Source organism: Ranitomeya imitator, chromosome 5, assembly GCF_032444005.1.
Source record: "Ranitomeya imitator isolate aRanImi1 chromosome 5, aRanImi1.pri, whole genome shotgun sequence".
Lineage (NCBI taxonomy): Eukaryota > Metazoa > Chordata > Amphibia > Anura > Dendrobatidae > Ranitomeya > Ranitomeya imitator.
In genome coordinates this window covers 108,380,226-108,404,377 of record NC_091286.1, presented here as the reverse complement: position 1 = coordinate 108,404,377, position 24,152 = coordinate 108,380,226, and the positions used below count along the sequence as shown (strand labels likewise).

Sequence of the window (24,152 nt, the reverse complement as noted above, 5' to 3'; positions counted from 1 at the left end):
AGTGTTGTATTTCCGTGACAGCCCTCAAATATGTGCGTGCTCCAAGTTTGGTCATTGTAGGCTGGTGGACCCCATTTTTTGCTGTCTGATACTCTAATTCTGTACACCATTATTTAAAAAAGTACAGTCTCTAATAATCAAAAATTAGTATCAAAGCGAAAAAAAACAAAAAACAACTAATATAAGCAATACCTTTATTTCAAAACCATTGGATTAAAAACTAGCACGACACCCAAACCCCTAGTATTGGGAGTGGGTCCATAAAAACCTGGCTTGATCATAAGAGATGGGGGGAGAAAAAATGGGATTAAAAATTCTAAATATCCCTAAAAAATACTCCCTGCCTGTCTGCGGAGGTTGGCACCCTCTTGAACGCAATATTGCGCCCCCGCTCCTCGATGGCTCACCCTATATGCCCTATGAGTCCCTTGATGTGATGATGCTATATACCTATTGATGCACCTAAATAGCCCACACCACAGGGCCCGAAGAAGAAGAAAAAATACACACATAGACCAAACACCAGGTGGTAATTCACCAACAACATGCAAGCCCACACGGGCTGGTCTGACCGTACAGACCCCTATAGCCTAAAGTACTCCGTCAGCGGCTAAGGCTAGTGCACCCTAAAGAGTCCCTAGCCAAGAGTCCCTGCCTGTCAGCGGAGGTTGGCACCCTCTTGGACGCAAATGGCGCCCCCACTCCTCGACGGCTGCCCCTGTTGACCCTCACTGAATCCCTACACACGTAGGGGGATCCTATACACAGGTGGTGCCTGAGGGGCTAAAGCGGTGACTCGTAACCATGGACCCCTCTAACTTCGGTCAGACCATAAGAAAAAATACAGACTGTATAAAGACACATAAACTAATAATCCCTACGATATACCAAGTACCTTTAAGAGAAAGGCAACTTTTACACGAGATGGCAGATGAATATTGCACCTCCACCACCTAGGCATATACACATGAACGAGGATATTTTAGTATTAATGGCATAACTAAAGTTATATCCCCAATAGCAATAGCTGAAATATACAGGGTACCTATTAGGGATTTGCAATAGTTTACACAAGATGGCTGATAAACGTTGCACCTCCACCATCTAGGCATATACATATAAATAAGAATACATTAGCATCAATGGTGTAGCCAAGGTTATACCCCCAATGACGATAGAATAAACAGGGAGCATTCACATAGGCGATACAATGAAGGCTATATTCCAAATAGCAGGAACACTCATGCCAATTATACGTCCATAGTTGGTGAAAAATACCAAAAACAATAACAAAATAAAAAACCCAATCCACTTATCTGCGGTCAGGTTTTGCCTCTACGCGTTTCCCCCCCATGATGTGGTTCCTCAGGAGGCATATGGGAAATTGGACATCCGTGTGTTCAAGTCACAACGGAGATGTATGCTGTGCCTGATTGTAGGTGCAGGGGATACACTAGGGACTCTTTAGGGTGCACTAGCCTTAGCCGCTGACGGAGTACTTTAGGCTATAGGGCTCTGTACGGTCAGACAAGCCCGTGTGGACTTGCATGTTGTTGGTGAATTACCACCTGGTGTTTGGTCTATGTGTGTGTATTTTTTCTTCTTCTTCGGGCCCTGTGGTGTGGGCTATTTAGGTGCATCAATAGGTATATAGCATCATCACATCAAGGGACTCATAGGGCATATAGGGTGAGCCGTCGAGGAGCGGGGGCGCCATATTGCGTATACAGCATTATTTAGCATAAATTTACTTTAAAAAAAAGCCCCTAAAATTGAATACAATCTGTTATATCAGGCTGAGGCCTGCCTGGTGTTTGGGTTTGAAAAATCGTAGAATTGCAGGCATACTGCTCAGATATCATTTCGCTACTAATAAATATATTTGTGTTGGGCATTTGAAATAATAATAATATTAATTTTATTTATATAGTGCCAACATATTCCGCAGCGCTTTACAAATTATAGAGGGGATTTGTACAGACAATAGACATTACAGCATGACAAAAATCACAGTTCAAAATAGATACCAATGGGAGTGAGGGCTCTGCTCTCAAGCTTACAATCTATAGGAAAAAGGGAGACACTAGAGGTGGATGGTAACAATTGCTTTCGTTGTTCGGACCAGCCATAGTGTAAGGATAGGGTGTTCATGTAAAGCTGCATGAACCAGTTAACAGCCTAAGTAAGTAACAGTACAGACACAGAGGGCTATTAACTGCATGAAATATATGAGAACATGATGTGAGGAACCTGATTAAGGTTTAAGTTTTTTTGTTTTTTTTTCTTTGAATGGGCCACACAGGGATAGTAAGGTTAAAGCATTGAGGTGGTAGACCAGTCTGAACAAATGCGTTTTTAGGGCACGCTTAAAACAGTGGAGATTGGGGGTTAATCTTATTAACCTGGGTAGTGCATTCCAAAGAATTGGTGAAGCACGTGAAAAGTCTTGGAGATGGGAGTGGGAGGTTCTGATTATTGAGGATGTTAACCTCAGGTCATTAGCAGAATGGAGAGCACGGGTAGGGTGGTAGACTGTTTATATAGAAGGGTTAATAGTTTGCCTTTAAGTGCCTTTTGCCTTTAATTGCTAGAATTACTAGAATCTGTTGACGCAGTAGTCTGATGGTCTCCTCTTCAAGGAGACTACACTTCTTATCATGTATGTTCTCAATAGCCAGCCGCAACATGTTCTGGGTACGTGAGAAATAAAGGTCAGTATGACCCCAGGGTAACGGGGGGGAGGGCTACATGAATTACATTGAGAGTTACATTTGTTGTAAATGGTATAAATACTTCATCTTGCGGAATTACATAAGATAAAAATGACTTGCTCACAGAATATGTGTGTGGTGTCCTTTGTCTCCAAGTGCGCTTGTAAAATGACGGGCGTAACCTCCTGATTTGGCCTCACTGGTGATCTGGCCTGTCTGACATTGGGTCAGAACGCAAACAGCTACAACACTGAGACCAGGGAGGAGATGTAGGGTGGTGCTGGGCCATGGAGTGCTTTGTGGATGAGGGTAATAGTGGCTTAGGGTAGAGGCATCGGTGTAACAGTTGGTGAGGAATATAATGCTGGCAGCAGCATTCAGGACAGATTGGAGCGGGGAGAGTTTGGTAAGAGGGAGGCTAATTAAGAGAGAGTTACAATAGTCCAGACGAGAATGAATGAGTGAAACAGTAAGAGTTTTTGCAGTATCGAAAGTAAGAAAAAGGAGAATTCTAAAAATGTTTTTGAGATGCAGATAAGAAGAGCGAGCCAATGATTGGATGTGGGGGTGAAGGAAAGCTCAGAATCAAGGATGACCCCAAGGCAGCAGGCATGTTGCTTGGGAGTAATGGTGGAAGCACACACGGAGATGGCAATGTCAGGCAAATGTAGGTTAGTAGAGGGAGAGAACATAAGAGTTCAGTTTTTGACAGGTTCAGTTTCAGATAGAGGGAGGACATGATGTTAGAGACAGCGGTAAGACAATCACTGGTGTTTTCTAAAAAGGTAGGCGTGATATCAGGAGAAGAAGTGTATAATTGGGTGTCAACAGCATAGAGTTGGTACTGGAAACCAAATCTACTGATTGTTTGTCCAATAGGGGCATTATACAAAGAGAAGAGGAGGGGGCCTAGGACTGATCCTTGAGGAACCCCACATAGTGCAGTAGTCCATTTAAAATGGGAAAGGCAAGGGGCAATGGACAGTCAATTGAACGTAATGATGATGGTGCATGCAGAGGACGAGGCCGTGGCTAAGGTGAAAGTGGGCAACGACAAAGACCCACATCTTCTCGCTCGTCCTTCCTGTCCCAGTTTCTAGGTGACCACAGCACACCACTATGGAAGCCAGAGAAGTGTGAAATTGTTGTTTATTGGATAGCGGATAATGTTTCCATTCACTTCACCACCACCACCATGTCTTCCACACAGTCTGAGTAGCCGTGAGTGTGGCATGGATATTCCTCACCCTGATCCTCCTTCCTCCCACCATACCGAGTGCCTTAAGATGACTGATCCCACTCTGAGGAGCTGTTCAGTTTTCCATTTCAAGATTCTGAACACTCGGCCGGTCATCTGTGGGGACAGAAGTGGGGACAGAAGAGATCGCATGTACAGATGCCCAAAACTTTGACCAGCCCCGGTCACGCGAATGCGATGGTGGGAAAGTGTCAGAAGAGGTGGACAATGATGAGACACAATTGCCAGAAAGTCAGGAGGAGGAGCAGGGTACAGATGTGGCAGACGAGGTGGTGGATGACATAGTGACTGACCCAACCAGGCAGGAGGACATGCAGAGCAAGGGCAGCAGCACACATGGGGAAGGAGGCATATCACCACAACAGCCAGGAAGAAGCAGTGTGGTGGCCACAGACAGAAGGCATGCATCCGTTCCTCTTAACACCAACATGAGGGAAGTAGCCATTCCAACTGTGAGATTTTCCCGGGTCTGGTTATTTTTTAAAGACTCTGCCGAAACCCAAACAGGCCATTTGCAGCACCTGCCATGCACGCGTCAGCATGGGTAGCAAAACAACCAGCCTGGCCACCACCAGCATGATCAGGCATATGGCAGCAAAGCACCCGACTTTATGGGCTGAACACCAGGCTCCAGGACCACTGATGCTGGTCACACCACTGCTTCTTCGCCTGTTTTGCAGAGAAGCCAATCCCCAGTACACTGTGCATGTGAAAATGCCTCTAGTCCTGCACCTTTTGTGGCCCACAGTCAAGCAGCACAATCATCAAGCTCGACCACGTCCTTGTCCCAGCACAGCCTTCAGTTGTCTATAATTCAGTTTTTGGAATGCAAGCAGAAATACCCCGCCAACGCCCCACAGGCCACAGTCCTAAATTCTAATATTTATCTTCTGCTTGCACTAGAAATGCTGCCTTTTATGCTCGTTGAGATGGAAGCTTTCCGCAACCTGATGGCGGCGGCCATCCCAAGGTACTCGATCCCCAGTCGCCACTATTTCTCCTGGTGTGCCGTACCGGAATAACACCAGCATGTGTACCACAATATTACTCGTGCCCTCAACAATGCTGTTACAGAGAAAGTCCACCTAACCAGGACACGTGGACAAGTGCTTGTGGGCAGGGACAGTACATCTCACTGACGGCACATTGGGTTAACATAGTGGAAGCCAGGACCCAGTCGGACCTTGGGATGGAACACATCCTCCCCACACCGAGGATTGCTGGCCCTACGTCAATCAGGGTTGCCCCCACAGTCTACAGCTCCTGCACCTCATCCTCCTCATCCTCCATCTCTGAAATCAACACATCAGTCAGAAGCTGGAAGCACTGCAGCACTGCCTCAGCCAAGTGGCAACAGGCTGTGCTGAAGCTAATCTGCATAGGTGACAAACCGCACAATGCAGAAGAGTTGTGGACAGTGCTGAAAGAGCAGTCAGATGTTTGGATGACACTGCTGAACCTACAGATAGGCATGGTCATGTGTGACAATGGCCGTAACCTGGTGGCGGCTCTGAGGCAAGGTGAGCTCACAAACGTACCTTGCTTGGGCCATGTGCTTAACCTCGTGGTTCAACGTTTTCTGAAAAGCTACCCGGAGCTGCCAGATCTGCTAGTGAATGTACGCTGTCTGTCTGCCCATTTTAGAAAGTCAGCTAGTGCTTCAGCCGCCCTTGCCATTCTTCAGCAGCATTTGCAGCTTCCAGCTCACCGGCTGGTTTGTGATGTCCCCACGTGCTGGAACTCTATGTTGCTTATGTTGGAAAGTCTTTGTGAGCAGAAGAGGGCAGTTGTTGACTACCAACATCAACAAGGCCGTCGATATTCAGTTCAGACTCCACACATAAGACCTCAGGAGTGGACATGGATGTCCAACATATGTACCATCCTCCAAAACTTTGAGGACTGCACCAAGATGGTGAGCGGTGATTACGCCATAATTAGCATCACCATCCCGCTTCTCAGCATTCTGAAAACCTCTCTGATCACAATTAAAGAGGATCTATTGCAGGTAGAGTACAAGGATATGGAGCAAGGAAACATACAGGGGGATTACACTCAGCCCAGCCTCATGTCTTCTCATCTTCTCATCGTGGATTGGTAGTCAATGAGGAGGAGGAGGAAGAACAGGAGCTACTTTCATGCACTATAGACTGTACTACAAACACAGATGACATACGTCTGTTCAGCTGGGATGGCCTGAGGACAGGGAGGAGGAGGAGGAGGATAAGGATGAGGAGGATAGCATGGTCAGTCGTCCTGTTGGTGAGGACACGGAAGTCTTGCCTGTTAGCAGTCTGGCACGCGTGGCTGACTATATGTTGCGCTGCGTTTCACGTGACCCTCACATTATAAAAATTTTGGGTGACACTCATTACTGGTTGGTGACACTTCTAGACCCACGCTACAAGGAGAACTTTCAATCTCTTCTACCAGAAGCAGAGAGGTGTACTAAAATGTTGCAGTACCAGAGGGCCCTTGTAGCACAATTACTTAGAAAATTCCCATGTGAGAACGCTGGCAGCAGACATCAGAGTTTGTTGTACAACCAAAGAGTCCAAGCTAGAGAGACAGAAGTGCAATCCAGCTCAGGCAGGGGAACACTGGCAAAGTTCTGGGACAGTTTTCTCAGATCCTCCCATCGTGATGGCACAGAGGCAAGGGGTGCTGTCACAAGAAGTGCAATGTTTGTGAAGCTGGTGAGGGAGTACCTTGCAGATCATACAAATGTCCTCTGTGATTCCTCTGTGCCTTTTAATTATTGGGTATCCAAGCTGGACACGTAGCATGAACTGGCTCTCTATGCCTTGGAGGTCCAGGCCTGCCCTGCTGCTAGCATTCTGTCAGAGCGGGTTTTTAGTGACGCTGGTGGAATTATAACAGATAAGTGCATCCTCCTGTCAACTGAAAATTCTGACAGGCTGACTCTAATAAAAATGAACAAGGGCTGGTTTGGGAAAGACTTCAGTACACCACCTAGTAAAACCAGCGAAACATAACCTCAAATACATTCTCTCTTTTGGGGAGGTGTATTCTCATGCACCTCTTCACAACCACACATGGGTATATGCTTCCACATTTGGTCTGTTTGCTGTTGTCCTCCTTATCCTCATCATTCAGAACCACAAGATGACAAGGGTGAACGTGCTCTTTACTGTTATAGGCCGGTGAATTTTGGGCACGGGGGCTGTGAAGGCACTATTTTATTTAGTAACAACAGGACCCCACATTGGGGAATTGGGCATTACATTACATTTGGGCCTACTTCTTAACTCTGTCTCCTGCAGTGTGTCCTTCACCTGCCACTAGATCACCAGGGTGAACGTGCTCTGTACGGTGCATTTTGGGCAAGGGGACTGTGATGGCACTAGTCTATTTTTAAAAAAGGTAACCCCATTGGGGAATTGTTTGGCAGCTCCTGCACTGCATTACGTATTTCAGAGACACACACCACTACATTGGGCCTACTTCTTAACTCTGTCTCCTGCATTGTGTCCATTACCTGCTACTAGATCACCAGGGTGAACGTGCTCTGTACGGTGCATTTTGGGCAAGGGAGCTGTGATGGCACTATTTTAATTTGTAAAGAAAGGACCCCACATTGAGGAATTGGCCACTACATTACATTGGGCCTACTTCTTAACTCTGTCTCCTGCATTGTGTCCTTCACCAGCCACTAGATCACCAGGGTGGACGTGATCTGCACGATGCATTTTGGGAAAGGGAGCTGTGATGGCACTATATTATTTTGTAAAGAAAGGACCCCACATAGGGGAATTGGCCACTACATTACATTGGGCCTACTTCTTAACTCTGTCTCCTGCAGTGTGTCCTTCACCTGCCACTAGATCACCAGGGTGTACATGCTCTGTACAGTGCATTTTGGGCAAGGGGACTGTTATGGCACTAGTCTATTTTTTTAAAAAAGGTATCCACATTGGGGAATTGTTTGGCAGCTCATGCACTGTATTACAAGTTTCAGAGACACACACCACTACATTGGGCCTAATTCTTAACTCTGTCTCCTGCAATGTCTCTTGTTTAACTACCACTAGATCACCAGGATGAACATGCTTTGTACTGTTATAGGCCGGCGAATTTTGGGCAAGGGGCCTGCGATGGGACTAGTATATTTTTATAAAAAGGTACCCCACATTGGTGAAACCACATCCTTATTGGCAAAGACTTCATAACATTTGTGTACCTTAAAGAGCTCCCTTAAAAAGCTCATTTTTCTGTTGCCTGGTTGCTCACATTGGACACAATAACTTCACATAAATTTGATAAAGCAATGCTGTTAGTTTGGCTCAGTAGTTCATTAAAAATATAGCCTTGTCCACTATATTAGTTTCTCTCATTGAGAGCCATAACTTTGGCTGCCTCAAATGTACAAATGGCGAATATACAAATGGTGATTTGTAACCAAGATTTAAATACTGTATACCCAATGCATTCAGACAATCACATAGCTGCATTTCTTGTAAAACATGTACAGATGTGACAGACAATGCTCATAGTGACACAATCTTGATAAATGTTTGTTTATTCACTTCATAAACAGTTCTAAGCCTCTTTATGTTTGCTTTTTGTCATTGTAAACATTAAGGTTTACTGAATCTATGCCGGTGGTGGTTTGATCTAAATCCTTGTGGCTTTTATTTTCTAGGGGTTTATGGCCTCTCGTCTGATGACTCCATGATATCTCAGTTTCATCCAACCTTGAAAAGTGGCCACTTGAAGGTCTGGGTAAAACTAAAGTTACTACATATTGTAAATCACTATATAAGACCAGAGAAACATTACTAAGACATATGCCAAAACTGGGGTACCTGTACATGTACAGTATGCTGACACCTGCATAATTGGGGACGCCCATGCAGGGTAGGTAATTTCCCAGGGGTTCTCTGTCATGGTGTTGCTTCTCTGATATTCCAGACGGAGGATGTTTAAAAGCCTCTTGGTGATGATGTAAGTATACTGTATGTAGTTAATCTTTATACATACGTAATCACTATGTTTATTTAATCCTTATAGGTACTTATTAACCTGTGTATGTTAACATATACAAAAGTATACGCACTCACACTATTCAATCATACTAATCCTTGAATTTTGTAGTTTGCAATAAAATTGCGTTGTATTACTAGTATTAGCCTTTTTTTAAAGACGTATCTGAGTGTTAAAAACATGGCAAATAAAATTGCCACATTCTCCTGTAAATAATTGTGCAAAGAGGGAACCATCATACCATTAAAAAATACGAGTGGATTTTCATGGGCCCATCCAGTATGTGGGTTCCAAGGTGTAATGGGGTGCATATGACTGACTATTCAGCAGGGCTGGCCTTGCTGCCAATGATTAAAACTAAGGAGTACAGAGTACAAAATGCATATTGTGAAGTGGATTTTCATGGGCCCATCCAGTATGTGGGTTACAAGGGGTGCATATGACTGACTATGCAGCAGGGCTGGACTTGCTGCCAATGTGTAAAACAAAGGAGTAAGAAGTACAAAATGCATACTGTGAAGTGGATTTTCATGGGCCCAACCAATATGTGGGTTCAAAGGCTTATTGGGGTGCACATGAATTGGTAGCAGAGCAGGCCTTGAATTCAATGCAACACTTTTTCAGGAGTCCCCCCTGGATATCTTATGACAGGGGTATTGTGGTGCGTCATAATTCTTGGCAGCCCATCCACTCACAGCATAGGCTACAACAGCTTAGGAGACCCACTGTTTCATAATGGCCATTTAAGAAGATTAATGCCGAATGATGCACCAGTAAAAATAGGCTCTATGACTTTAAGAGTCCCTCCTTCATAAATGAAACAAGATGGTTCTGCTTATGTGTCACACACCATATGGCCAGCTAGGGTTGTTAAATGTTACAATTACATTTCCCAGTGAATGCATTTGTAGTGGTTGAAATCAATGTTATAGTGAAAAAACGCTTCAAAAATGCTGCGTCTGAACTAAGCCTAAGTGGGGGAGGAAACTTTCAGTCTGGGGGGAAATATTTGGCCTTACAGGCAAGTCATTAACCTGCAAAGGATGTACCTTGACATATTTCCAAGCAAAACCCATTTTAATTTTGTTTTAATGTTTTTTTGTGACATGGAAAAACGCCATGAATCTTGGAAAATAAAGATTAAAGCTGTGAACTAGGAGTCAGGAATGCTTCCAGGGGCGATCCCCAAGTTGTCCCTGTGCCATTTGAGCAATGTTTCCACCATTTTCAGACGTTTTTAAACCATAGAACCCAGGGGGATCGCGGTAAAAATACTTGGGTCTCCCATAGACTTACATTAGGCTCGTTGTTCTGGCCGAGTACCCGAATATTCCAATCTGCTTGACCCAATGAGCAATGAGCATCCGAGCATTTTAGTGCTGGCTCATCACTAATAAAAAGATATTATAAAGGAGACAATATCACATGTTGTTAGGGCTGGCGGAACGCACCGAGTATATTTAAATATAATTATTCGTGCGTTCGCAGCCCGGGGTCCACCGTGCAGGAGACGAACCTGCTGCTAGCAAATGGCGGCACACTATGGCAGTATAAGCCAACTCTGTTACTTCACAGAGTTGCACTGAAGGGAAAACGATGTTCCCTGTTAGCATCACAGGGGAACAAAGCTGCCTAACAGAACAAAAGCAATCAGAGGTCAGGGAGTAGCAAGCACACAAACACCTCCTCTCCGATGGATCTGGAATTCTAATGGCTTTACGCCAGCCCTGAATTCACCACACAAAACTCCTCACCAGAGTTGCTGGTATTCTAGTGGCTTATTTCAGCCGGACCCTGACCACAAGCAGTCAAGACTAGGGTTGAGCGAAACGGGTCGAACATTTTCAAAAGTCGCCGACTTTTGACAAAGTCGGGTTTCATGAAACCCGATCCGACCCCTGTGCGGGGTCGGCCATGCGGTACGCGACTTTCGCGCCAAAGTCGCGTTTCAATGACGCGAAAATCGCCATTTCTCAGCCAATGAAGGTAAACGCAGAGTGTGGGCAGCGTGATGACATAGGTCCTGGTCCCCACCATCTTAGAGATGGGCATTGCAGTGATTGGCTTGCTGTCCGCGGCGTCACAGGGGCTATAAAGGGGCGTTCCCGCCGACCGCCATGTTACTGCTGCTGATCTGAGCCTAGGGAGAGGTTGCTGCCGCTTCGTCAGAAGCAGGGATAGCGTTAGGCAGGGTCCATTAACCACCAAACCGCTTGTACTGTAGCGATTTCCACTGCCCAACACCACCTTCGGTGTGCAGGGACAGTGGAAGCTACATTTTTTTTTTTCCCCTCAGCGCTGTAGCTCATTGGGCTGCCCTAGAAGGCTCCCTGATAGCTGCATTGCTGTGTGTACGCCGCTGTGCAAACCAACTGCTTTTTTCAAAGCACAAATCCTCTTGTTCCTTCCTTTCTGCACAGCTATCTTGTTTGTTTGTCCACACTTTTTATTTAATTTGTGCATCAGTCCACTCCTTATTGCTGCCTGCCATACCTGGCTGAGATTACTGCAGGGAGATAGTAATTGAAGGACAGTTCCTTTTTTTTTTTTTTTTGTGGGAGATTAAGATTGGCATTTCTGCTAGAGTGCCATCCCTGTCTGTGTCATCTCTCACTCAGTGGGCCATAGAAAGCCTATTTATTTTTTTGCTTGATTTGGGTTCTAAAATCTACCTGAAAAAATCACTACATCAATCAGTGGGAGAAAAATATTGGCCTCAGGGCTTGTGTGCCACTCCTTACTCCTGTGTGTGCCATCTCTCAGTGGGCCATAGAAAGCCTATTTATTTTTTTGCTTGATTTGGGTTCCAAAATCTACCTGAAAAAATCAATAAATCAATCAGTGGGAGATTAATATTGGCCTTTTGGCTTGTGTGCCAGTCCTAAGCGTGCCATCTCTCTCTCTCAGATAGTGGGCCATAGAAAGCCTATTTATTATTTTTTTTATTGGGTTTATAAATTTTCCCTGGAAAAAAAAAAAAAAGTGGGAGATTAATATTGGCCTCTGGGCTTGTGTGCCAGTCCTGAGCGTGCCATCTCTCTCACAAATAGTGGGCCATAGAAAGCCTATTTATTTTTTTGGTTGATTTGGGTTCTAAATTCTACCTGAAAAAATCAATAAATCAATCAGTGGGAGATAAATATTGGCCTCTGGGCTTGTGTGCCACTCCTGACTCCTGTGTGCGTCCTCTCTCACTCAGTGGGCCCTAGAAAGCCTATTTTTTGTTTTATTTGTTTTCTAAATTCTCCCTGAAAAAATCATTTTATTTTATTTGGTTTCTAAATTATTCCTGAAAAAAATCATTTTTTTTGTATTTTTTTTTTCTAAAGTCTCCCTGAAAAAAAAACAAAAAACAAATCAGTGGGAGATTAATATTGCCCTTTCTGCTTGTGTGCCAGTCTTGACTCCTGGGTGTGCCATCTCTCTCTCCAATTGTGGGCCATAGAAAGCCTATTAATTTTTTTGCTTGATTTGGGTTCCAAAATCTACCTGAAAAAATCACTAAATCAATCAGTGGGAGATAAATATTGGCCTCTGGGCTTGTGTGCCACTCCTGACTCCTGTGTGCGTCCTCTCTCACTCACTGGGCCCTAGAAAGGCTATTTTATGTTTTATTTGTTTTCTAAATTCTCCGTGAAAAAATCATTTCATTTTATTTGGTTTATAAATTCTTCCTTAAAAAATCATTTTTTTTTTTTTTCTAAAGTCTCCTTTTTAAAAAAAAAAACACAAATCAGTGGGAGATTAATATTTACATTTGCGCTTCAGTGACAGTCCTGCGTGTGTGGCATCTCTCTCATTTGTTGCCACCAACAACAGAGTGTGTAACATTGTGCCTGATTTTCGTTGTGGCCTCACCCACCTGTAAAGGGGTAGCTAAATCATACTGAAGTTATAGCTCACCGTGTAAGTTGTGTGACTGCAACAAATACCGTTAGTTTGGTAACGTTTTTAAAACAATGAGGAAGTCTGGTGGAAGAGGTCGTGGCCGGGGGCGTTCATTGTCAGCTGGTAATGAGGGTAGTGGTAGTGGTGGAGCATCAGGTGGTCGTGGGAAAAAAAATATTGCACCTAAGTCTGGAGCTGTGGAGCCAGGTTCGTCGTCTGGCTACACAAGGCCTCGAACGCTCCCTTTTCTGGGAGTAGGAAAACCGCTTTTAAAGCCGGAGCAGCAAGAGCAAGTTTTGGCTTATCTTGCTGACTCAGCCTCTAGCTCTTTTGCCTCCTCTCGTGAAACTGGTAAAAGTAAAAGCAGCGCGTCGTTAGTGGATGTTCACAGTCAGGGACAAGTCGCTTCCTTGTCCTCTTCAGCAAAAACAATAACAGAGAAGAATGCAGCAGGCGACACAACGGGTTACTCCATGGAGCTCTTTACACATACCGTCCCTGGCTTAGAAAGTGAAGCAGTTAACAGTCCATGCCCATTACAAGTTGAATCTGACATGGAGTGCACTGATGCACAGCCACAGCCAGACTACTATGCTGGTCCTTTGACTCAGACCACAACATTGCCCTCGCAGGGTGCTGATCAAGAATCAGACCCTGATGAGACTATGTTGCCCCATCACGAACGCTATACCACCGACCGACAAGGTGACACAGACGAAGTTGCACACGAGCTACAAGAAGAGGTAATAGATGACCCAGTTCTTGACCCCGATTGGCAGCCATTGGGGGAACAGGGTGCAGGTGGCAGCAGTTCTGAAGCGGAGGAGGAGGGGCCGCAGCAGGCATCAACATCGCAACAGGTTCCATCTGCCGGGCCCGTATCTTGCCCAAAACGCGTGGCAAAGTCAAAACCTGTTGGAGGACAGCGTGGCCATCCGGTTAAAGCTCAGTCTGCAATGCCTGAAAAGGTATCCGATGCTAGAAAGAGTGCAGTCTGGCATTTTTTTAAACAACATCCAATTGATCAGCGCAAAGTCATCTGTCAAAAATGTTCAACTACCTTAAGCAGAGGGCAGAATCTGAAAAGTCTCAATACAAGTTGCATGCATAGACATTTAACCACCATGCATTTGCAAGCTTGGACTAACTACCAAACGTCCCTTAAGGTTGTAGCATCCTCGGCCAATGAAGCTAGTCATCAACGCAATATCCCTTCCGGCAGTGTAGGGCCACCATTTTCTGCACCACCTGCAGTATCTGTGCAGGTTTCTTTGCCAGGCCAAAGAAGTCAGGGTCAGGGAATTACCAGTTTCGTAGTAGGAAACACTGCATCTAGGGCACCGGCGGCAACAATACCATCTCCCACCGTCTCTCAGTCTGCCATGTCCACCGGCACCCCCGCTAGTTCCACGATCTCCAGCTCTCCAGTCCAGCTCACCCTACATGAGACTATGGTTAGAAAAAGGAAGTACTTAGCCTCGCATCCGCGTACACAGGGTTTGAACGCCCACATAGCTAGACTAATCTCGTTAGTGATGATGCCCTACCGGTTAGTTGAAAGCGAAGCTTTCAAAGCCCTGATGGACTACGCTGTACCACGCTACGAGCTACCCAGTCGACACTTTTTTTCCAGAAAAGCCATCCCAGCCCTCCACCAGCATGTTAAAGAGCGCATCGTCCATGCACTCAGGCAATCTGTGAGCACAAAGGTGCACCTGACAACAGATGCATGGACCAGTAGGCATGGCCAGGGACGTTACGTGTCCATCACGGCACACTGGGTAAATGTGGTGGATGCAGGGTCCACAGGGGACAGCAAGTTTGGGACAGTTCTGCCTAGCCCACGGTCTAGGAAACAGTTGGCTGTAGCCATTCGCACCCCCTCCTCCTCCTCCTCGTCCTCCTGCAGAAGCGAGACCTCGTCCACAGACCGCAGTCGCACAACCACTCCATCCGCAGCTGCCACTGTTGCACACCAGGTCTCCCATTATGGGGCAGCTACTGGCAAACGTCAGCAGGCTGTATTGGCTATGAAGTGTTTGGGCGACAACAGACACACCGCTGAAGTTCTGTCCGAGTTCTTGCAGAAAGAAACGCAGTCGTGGCTGGGCTCTGTAGATCTTGAGGCAGGCAAGGTAGTGAGTGATAACGGAAGGAATTTCATGGCTGCCATCTCCATTTCCCAACTGAAACACATTCCTTGCCTGGCTCACACCTTAAACCTGGTGGTGCAGTGCTTCCTGAAAAGTTATCCGGGGTTATTCGACCTGCTCCTCAAAGTGCGTGGACTTTGCTCACATATCCGCCGTTCGCCCGTACACTCCAGCCGTATGCAGACCTATCAGCGTTCTTTGAACCTTCCCCAGCATCGCCTAATCATAGACGTTGCAACAAGGTGGAACTCAACACTGCACATGGTTCAGAGACTGTGTGAACAGAGGCGGGCTGTTATGTTTTTGTGGGAGGATACACATACACGGGCAGGCAGTAGGATGGCAGACATGGAGTTGTCAGGTGTGCAGTGGTCGAAGATTCAAGACATGTGTCAAGTCCTTCAGTGTTTTGAGGAATGCACACGGCTGGTTAGTGCAGACAACGCCATAATAAGCATGAGCATCCCCCTAATGCGTCTGCTGATGCAAAGTTTGACGCACATAAAGGATCAGGCGTCTGCAGCTGAGGAAGAGGAAAGCCTTGATGACAGTCAGCCATTGTCTGGCCAGGGCAGTGTACAGGACGAGGTAGCGGGCGAAGAGGACGAGGTAGCGGGCGAAGAGGAGGAGGAGGACGAGGAGGATGATGGGGATGATTATATTTTTAATGAGGAAGCTTTTCCGGGGCCAGTGGAAATTGTTGGCGCGGCAAGGCCGGGTTCTGGTTTTTGGAGGGACACAAGTGACGTGGATTTGCCTGAAACTGCCCCTCAACCAAGCACAACCACAGATTTGAGAACTGGAACTTTGGCCCACATGGCGGATTATGCCTTACGTATCCTCAAAAGGGACACACGCATAACAAAAATGATGAACGATGACGATTACTGGTTGGCCTGCCTCCTTGATCCTCGCTATAAAGGCAAATTGCAAAATATAATGCCACATGAGAACTTGGAACTAATATTAGCAACCAAACAATCAACTCTTGTTGACCGTTTGCTTCTGGCATTCCCTGCACACAGCGCCCGTGATCGTTCTAACACGAGCTGCAGGGGCCAGCAGACCAGAGGTGTTAGAGGGGCAGAAATCAGAAGTGTCGCTGGCCAGAGGGGTTTTCTGACCAGGCTGTGGAGTGATTTTGCTATGACCGCAGACAGGACAGGTACTGCAGCATCAATTCAAAGTGACAGGAGACAACATTTGTCCAGTATGGTTACTAACTATTTTTCATCCCTTATCGACGTTCTCCCTCAACCGTCATTCCCATTTGATTACTGGGCATCAAAATTAGACACCTGGCCAGAATTGGCAGAATATGCATTGCAGGAGCTTGCTTGCCCGGCAACTAGTGTCCTATCAGAAAGAGTATTCAGTGCTGCAGGTTCAATACTAACAGAAAAAAGGACTCGTCTGGCTACCCAAAATGTAGATGATCTAACCTTCATTAAAATGAACCACAACTGGATTTCGAAATCTTTTGCCCCACCTTGCCCGGCTGACACCTAGCTTTCCTATGTAAAGGTCTTGCCTGTGGACTATTCTGAACGACTTTTCCAATCTCGTAATTTGCAGCACCTGATTGTCCAGCATCCGACATGTTAACACCTCCCTAAATGGCCAAAGTCCCCACACGGGGCCGTGGTACCGCCACTTGGCGCCAGCACCCGTGAGAGTACTGTTTGTCTGAAGAGGTGGGTGTGCCCGCTTTTGGTCGACGGCACTGCCACTAGGTCCCTCATAGTACAATAAAGTGTCTGGCGGTGGTGGTGCGCACCCAACGTCAGACACACCGTTGTAATATGAGGGGCCCTGGGCCTGTACCGCCGGCCACAAGACAGTCCCCCCCCCCAGGTCAAACAGTGCTCTACCACTTGCAAAATTTTCTCTCACAGCTCCACCAATGTTTAGTCTATGCGCTGACATCCTTCAATGCCTGGCACTGTCAATACCATTGTATTGACATTTTTCTTATGTTAGGCCTTCGAAGCCTGTCTGCGGTCACTCCTTCCACTAGGCCTCCACTGACCTGTCTACTGCTGCCCGGGTTCCCCTGGAACCAATTTTAAATTGCCTACAGCCAGCCCAATTTATTATGTTAGGGCTTCGAAGCCTGTCTGCGGTCCCTCCTTCCACTAGGCCTCCACTGACCTGTCTACTGCTGCCCGGGTTCCCCTGGAACCAATTTTAAATTGCCTACAGCCAGCCCAATTTATTATGTTAGGGCTTCGAAGCCTGTCTGCGGTCCCTCCTTCCACTAGGCCTCCACTGACCTGTCTACTGCCGCCCGTGTTCCCCTGGAACCAATTGTAAATTGCCTACAGCCAGGCCAATTTATTATGTTAGGGCTTCGAAGCCTGTCTGCGGTCCCTCCTTCCACTAGGCCTCCACTGACCTGTCTACTGCTGCCCGGGTTCCCCTGGAACCAATTTTAAATTGCCTACAGCCAGCCCAATTTATTATGTTAGGGCTTCGAAGCCTGTCTGCGGTCCCTCCTTCCACTAGGCCTCCACTGACCTGTCTACTGCTGCCCGGGTTCCCCTGGAACCAATTTTAAATTGCCTACAGCCAGCCCAATTTATTATGTTAGGGCTTCGAAGCCTGTCTGCGGTCCCTCCTTCCACTAGGCCTCCACTGACCTGTCTACTGCTGCCCGGGTTCCCCTGGAACCAATTTTAAATTGCCTACAGCCAGCCCAATTTATTATGTTAGGGCTTCGAAGCCTGTCTGCGGTCCCTCCTTCCACTAGGCCTCCACTGACCTGTCTACTGCCGCCCGTGTTCCCCTGGAACCAATTGTAAATTGCCTACAGCCAGGCCAATTTATTATGTTAGGGCTTCGAAGCCTGTCTGCGGTCCCTCCATCCACTAGGCCTCCACTGACCTGTCTACTGCTGCCCGTGTTCCCCTGGAACCAATTGTAAATTGCCTACATCCCAATTTTTGTTATGTTAGGCCTTCGAAGCCTGTCTGCGGCCCGTTTTTCCACTACTACTACACTGACCAGGCCACTGCTGCCCGTGTTCCCCTGGAACCAATTTTAAATTGCCTACAGCCAGCCCAATTTATTATGTTAGGGCTTCGAAGCCTGTCTGCGGTCCCTCCTTCCACTAGGCCTCCACTGACCTGTCTACTGCTGCCCGGGTTCCCGTGGAACCAATTTTAAATTGCCTACAGCCAGCCCAATTTATTATGTTAGGGCTTCGAAGCCTGTCTGCGGTCCCTCCTTCCACTAGGCCTCCACTGACCTGTCTACTGCTGCCCGGGTTCCCCTGGAACCAATTTTAAATTGCCTACAGCCAGCCCAATTTATTATGTTAGGGCTTCGAAGCCTGTCTGCGGTCCCTCCTTCCACTAGGCCTCCACTGACCTGTCTACTGCCGCCCGTGTTCCCCTGGAACCAATTGTAAATTGCCTACAGCCAGGCCAATTTATTATATTAGGGCTTCGAAGCCTGTCTGCGGTCCCTCCTTCCACTAGGCCTCCACTGACCTGTCTACTGCTGCCCGGGTTCCCCTGGAACCAATTTTAAATTGCCTACAGCCAGCCCAATTTATTATGTTAGGGCTTCGAAGCCTGTCTGCGGTCCCTCCTTCCACTAGGCCTCCACTGACCTGTCTACTGCTGCCCGGGTTCCCCTGGAACCAATTTTAAATTGCCTACAGCCAGCCCAATTTATTATGTTAGGGCTTCGAAGCCTGTCTGCGGTCCCTCCTTCCACTAGGCCTCCACTGACCTGTCTACTGCCGCCCGTGTTCCCCTGGAACCAATTGTAAATTGCCTACAGCCAGGCCAATTTATTATGTTAGGGCTTCGAAGCCTGTCTGCGGTCCCTCCTTCCACTAGGCCTCCACTGACCTGTCTACTGCTGCCCGTGTTCCCCTGGAACCAATTGTAAATTGCCTACATCCCAATTTTTGTTATGTTAGGCCTTCGAAGCCTGTCTGCGGCCCGTTTTTCCACTACTACTACACTGACCAGGCCACTGCTGCCAGTGTTCCCCTGGAACCAATTTTAAATTGCCTACAGCCAGCCCAATTTATTATGTTAGGGCTTGGAAGCCTTTCTGCGGTCCCTCCTTCCACTAGGCCTCCACTGACCTGTCTACTGCTGCCCGGGTTCCCCTGGAACCAATTTTAAATTGCCTACAGCCAGCCCAATTTATTATGTTAGGGCTTCGAAGCCTGTCTGCGGTCCCTCCTTCCACTAGGCCTCCACTGACCTGTCTACTGCCGCCCGTGTTCCCCTGGAACCAACATCAGAAAATATAAAAATAAGTATTTTGCTTATAAAAAAGAAAATACTGGAGAGATATCAAATGCAGACATTTTAACATTAAAAACAAACACATACAACAAAAATCTGGTACAGTACTAAAAATGGCCACCAGCTACAATAACTTTCTCCTGCAAGTAGTTAACTGAAAGTTTTTTTCAATTTAAAACACAGATATGGCATCCACCGAGTGTTGTCCTGTCGAGTCTTCTTTATATTATTGCCAAGAAGATGCAAAACAATGAAAATAATAAAATCATTATTTACCAAAAAAATAGAGTAAGTCAAAACCACATTGCAAATAAACATTCATTACAAATAAAGAAGCAGGGCGCGTCCGAGGGTGAGTATATACCTAATAAGAATATAATCACCCTCGGACGCGCCCTGCTTCTTTCCGACAGCCTTCCTTCCTAAGAATCAGCCCTTCCGTGGTGTAGAGAGAGGGTGTGTTACACTCCAAGGTGTTCCCCAGGTTGCCTTTCCTGAGCTTCGATCTTCATGCTCTCGTTTAGTAGTTGTCGGAAAGTAGGCTGCATTAGGCCTACAAATTGGGTATGGGGTGTAGAGAGATGGTGTGTCCAACTCCAAGGTGTTCTCCAGGTTGCCTTTCCTGAGCTTCGATCTTCCGGCTCTCGTTTAGTAGTTGTTGGAAACTACACTGCATTAGGCCTACAAATTGGGTATGGGGTGTAGAGAGATGGTGTGTTCCACTCCAAGGTGTTCTCCAGGTTGCCTTTCCTGAGCTTCGATCTTCCGGCTCTCGTTTAGTAGTTCTTGGAAACTACACTGCATTAGGCCTACAAATTGGGTATGGGGTGTAGAGAGATGGTGTGTTCCACTCCAAGGTGTTCTCCAGGTTTCCTCGCCATTGCTTCGATCTTCCGACTCTCGTTTAGTAGTTGTAGAAAACTACACTGCATTAGGCCTACAAAATGGGTATCGGGTGGAGAGAGATGGTGTGTTACACTCCAAGGTGTTCCCCAGGTTGCCTTGCCATTGCTTCGGTCTTCCGACTCTCGTTTAGTAGTTGTAGAAAACTACACTGCATTAGGCCTACAAAATGGGTATCGGGTGGAGAGAGATGGTGTGTTACACTCCAAGGTGTTCCCCAGGATGCCTTGCCATTGCTTCGGTCTTCCGACTCTCGTTTAGTAGTTGTAGAAAACTACACAGCATTAGGCCTACAAAATGGGTATGGGGTGGAGAGAGATGGTGTGTTACACTCCAAGGTGTTCTCCAGGTTTCCTCGCCATTGCTTCGATCTTCCGACTCTCGTTTAGTAGTTGTAGAAAACTACACTGCATTAGGCCTACAAAATGGGTATCGGGTGGAGAGAGATGGTGTGTTACACTCCAAGGTGTTCCCCAGGTTGCCTTGCCATTGCTTCGGTCTTCCGACTCTCGTTTAGTAGTTGTAGAAAACTACACAGCATTAGGCCTACAAAATGGGTATGGGGTGGAGAGAGATGGTGTGTTACACTCCAAGGTGTTCTCCAGGTTTCCTCGCCATTGCTTCGATCTTCCGACTCTCGTTTAGTAGTTGTAGAAAACTACACTGCATTAGGCCTACAAAATGGGTATCGGGTGGAGAGAGATGGTGTGTTACACTCCAAGGTGTTCCCCAGGTTGCCTTGCCATTGCTTCGGTCTTCCGACTCTCGTTTAGTAGTTGTAGAAAACTACACTGCATTAGGCCTACAAAATGGGTATCGGGTGGAGAGAGATGGTGTGTTACACTCCAAGGTGTTCCCCAGGTTGCCTTTCCTGAGCTTCGATCTTCATGCTCTCGTTTAGTAGTTGTCGGAAAGTAGGCTGCATTAGGCCTACAAATTGGGTATGGGGTGTATAGAGATGGTGTGTTCAACTCCAAGGTGTTCTCCAGGTTGCCTTTCCTGAGCTTCGATCTTCCGGCTCTCGTTTAGTAGTTGTTGGAAACTACACTGCATTAGGCCTACAAATTGGGTATGGGGTGTAGAGAGATGGTGTGTTCCACTCCAAGGTGTTCTCCAGGTTGCCTTTCCTGAGCTTCGATCTTCCGGCTCTCGTTTAGTAGTTGTTGGAAACTACACTGCATTAGGCCTACAAATTGGGTATGGGGTGTAGAGAGATGGTGTGTTCCACTCCAAGGTGTTCTCCAGGTTGCCTTTCCTGAGCTTCGATCTTCCGGCTCTCGTTTAGTAGTTCTTGGAAACTACACTGCATTAGGCCTACAAATTGGGTATGGGGTGTAGAGAGATGGTGTGTTCCACTCCAAGGTGTTCTCCAGGTTTCCTCGCCATTGCTTCGATCTTCCGACTCTCGTTTAGTAGTTGTAGAAAACTACACTGCATTAGGCCTACAAAATGGGCATCAGGTGGAGAGAGATGGTGTGTTACACTCCAAGGTGTTCCCCAGGTTGCCTTGCCATTGCTTCGGTCTTCCGACTCTCGTTTAGTAGTTGTAGAAAACTACACTGCATTAGGCCTACAAAATGGGTATCGGGTGGAGAGAGATGGTGTGTTACACTCCAAGGTGTTCCCCAGGTTGCCTTACCATTGCTTCGGTCTTCCGACTCTCGTTTAGTAGTTGTAGAAAACTACACAGCATTAGGCCTACAAAATGGGTATGGGGTGGAGAGAGATGGTGTGTTACACTCCAAGGTGTTCTCCAGGTTTCCTCGCCATTGCTTCGATCTTCCGACTCTCGTTTAGTAGTTGTAGAAAACTACACTGCATTAGGCCTACAAAATGGGTATCGGGTGGAGAGAGATGGTGTGTTACACTCCAAGGTGTTCCCCAGGTTGCCTTGCCATTGCTTCGGTCTTCCGACTCTCGTTTAGTAGTTGTAGAAAACTACACTGGATTAGGCCTACAAAATGGGTATCGGGTGGAGAGAGATGGTGTGTTACACTCCAAGGTGTTCCCCAGGTTGCCTTGCCATTGCTTCGGTCTTCCGACTCTCGTTTAGTAGTTGTAGAAAACTACACAGCATTAGGCCTACAAAATGGGTATGGGGTGGAGAGAGATGGTGTGTTACACTCCAAGGTGTTCTCCAGGTTTCCTCGCCATTGCTTCGATCTTCCGACTCTCGTTTAGTAGTTGTAGAAAACTACACTGCATTAGGCCTACAAAATGGGTATCGGGTGGAGAGAGATGGTGTGTTACACTCCAAGGTGTTCCCCAGGTTGCCTTGCCATTGCTTCGGTCTTCCGACTCTCGTTTAGTAGTTGTAGAAAACTACACTGCATTAGGCCTACAAAATGGGTATCGGGTGGAGAGAGATGGTGTGTTACACTCCAAGGTGTTCCCCAGGTTGCCTTGCCATTGCTTCGGTCTTCCGACTCTCGTTTAGTAGTTGTAGAAAACTACACAGCATTAGGCCTACAAAATGGGTATCAGGTGGAGAGAGATGGTGTGTTACACTCCAAGGTGTTCTCCAGGTTTCCTCGCCATTGCTTCGATCTTCCGACTCTCGTTTAGTAGTTGTAGAAAACTACACTGCATTAGGCCTACAAAATGGGTATCGGGGGGAGAGAGATGGTGTGTTACACTCCAAGGTGTTCCCCAGGTTGCCTTGCCATTGCTTCGGTCTTCCGACTCTCGTTTAGTAGTTGTAGAAAACTACACAGCATTAGGCCTACAAAATGGGTATGGGGTGGAGAGAGATGGTGTGTTCCACTCCAAGGTGTTCTCCAGGTTGCCTTTCCTGAGCTTCTATCTTCAGGCTCTCGTTAAATTGTGGTTAAATGGAACAACTGCATTTGGCGTACTAGTTGGTTTGGGGCCTACTAACAGTGTCTGCCGCTCCTTGCTGTTCTCCTGGTTTCCTGTCCTGAAATTCCGTTTTCAGGAGCTCGTTAAGTAGTTGTTAATATTAGACTGCATTTGGCCTACTAGTTGGGTTGGGGCCTACTATCGGTGTCTGCCACTCCTTGCTGTTCTCCTCCACTGAACAAAGCTGTGCCGCCTGTTTACTACGGTTGCCAATTTTGAACTGCATTTCGACTACTTACTGATTTGGGCCTACTCTCTGTGTCAGCCTCTCATTCCAGTTGTCCTCCACTGCAATGCCCCCTGGTTATTCCTGTGTTACCAATTTTGAACTGCATTTAGCCCACTTTATTATTTGGGCCTATATCTGTGTTTCCTCCTCATCCTGCCCATTGCCCAGCCAGTGATAGATGAGTCTGCTGGTACATTGACCCATAACGCAACATTCCCCGTGCACGCTACACAACAACATTGTGACCCTGCTGAAAGTCAGGTTGCTCTTCCCGCATACCATACCACCTTACACGGGGACAAAGAGGAAGGTGCAGATGAAAGTGCAGGTTCCTTCATCAGGTGGGGGGAGGAATACTAGTTGGCGACGTCACTGGCACAGGGCCTCTCATAGTACGCAAAAGTGTTGCTGCCGGTGGGAGGCGCCCCCGCCGTGCAAACACACCGCTGTACTTTGAGGGGCCCTGTGCCAGTGCCAATGCCAACGAGTGGGCCCCCCCTGCTTGCTCAGGTTCACAGCACTTGCAAAGTTGAAATACTTACCTCTCCCTGCTCCACTGCCGTGACGTGGTCCAGATTTCCTGGGCCCACTAATTACTTGAACCAGCCCTACCCACCACAACTTTAGCCAAATGACCCCCAATTTCAAATGCCTTCCAATTATTATAAGGTAAATTACGCTTGACAAGCTTCATTAAGAAGAATGGATGGTTTTGACATTAAAATGGGCACTCTAGGTGTTTTCCTGGCCCCCACTCACTGCCGACTATGCTGCCCCATTGACTTGCATTGGGTTTCGTGTTTCGGTCGATCCCGACTTTACGTCATAATCGGCCGATTTCACTCGACCCGACTTTTGAGATAGTCGGGTTTCGCGAAACCC

The 24,152-nt window shown here is 46.9% G+C and overlaps 1 protein-coding gene across 4 annotated transcripts in view; it reads left to right on the top strand.

The window, feature by feature from the left end:
* Positions 1 to 24,152, top strand: part of NLRC4 (NLR family CARD domain containing 4) — a 118,652-nt gene that overhangs the window by 32,424 nt on the left and 62,076 nt on the right. Inside the window, exon 2 of one of the 4 annotated variants that reach the window (XM_069769024.1) lies at positions 8,633 to 8,706. The exons of 2 other annotated variants lie outside the window; for them this stretch is intronic. The gene's annotated coding sequence lies outside the window, so the exon portion shown is untranslated. Of the gene's footprint in view, positions 1 to 8,632; positions 8,935 to 24,152 lie in introns of all 4 variants that reach the window. One more of the 4 variants, XM_069769020.1, reaches the window with a different exon arrangement.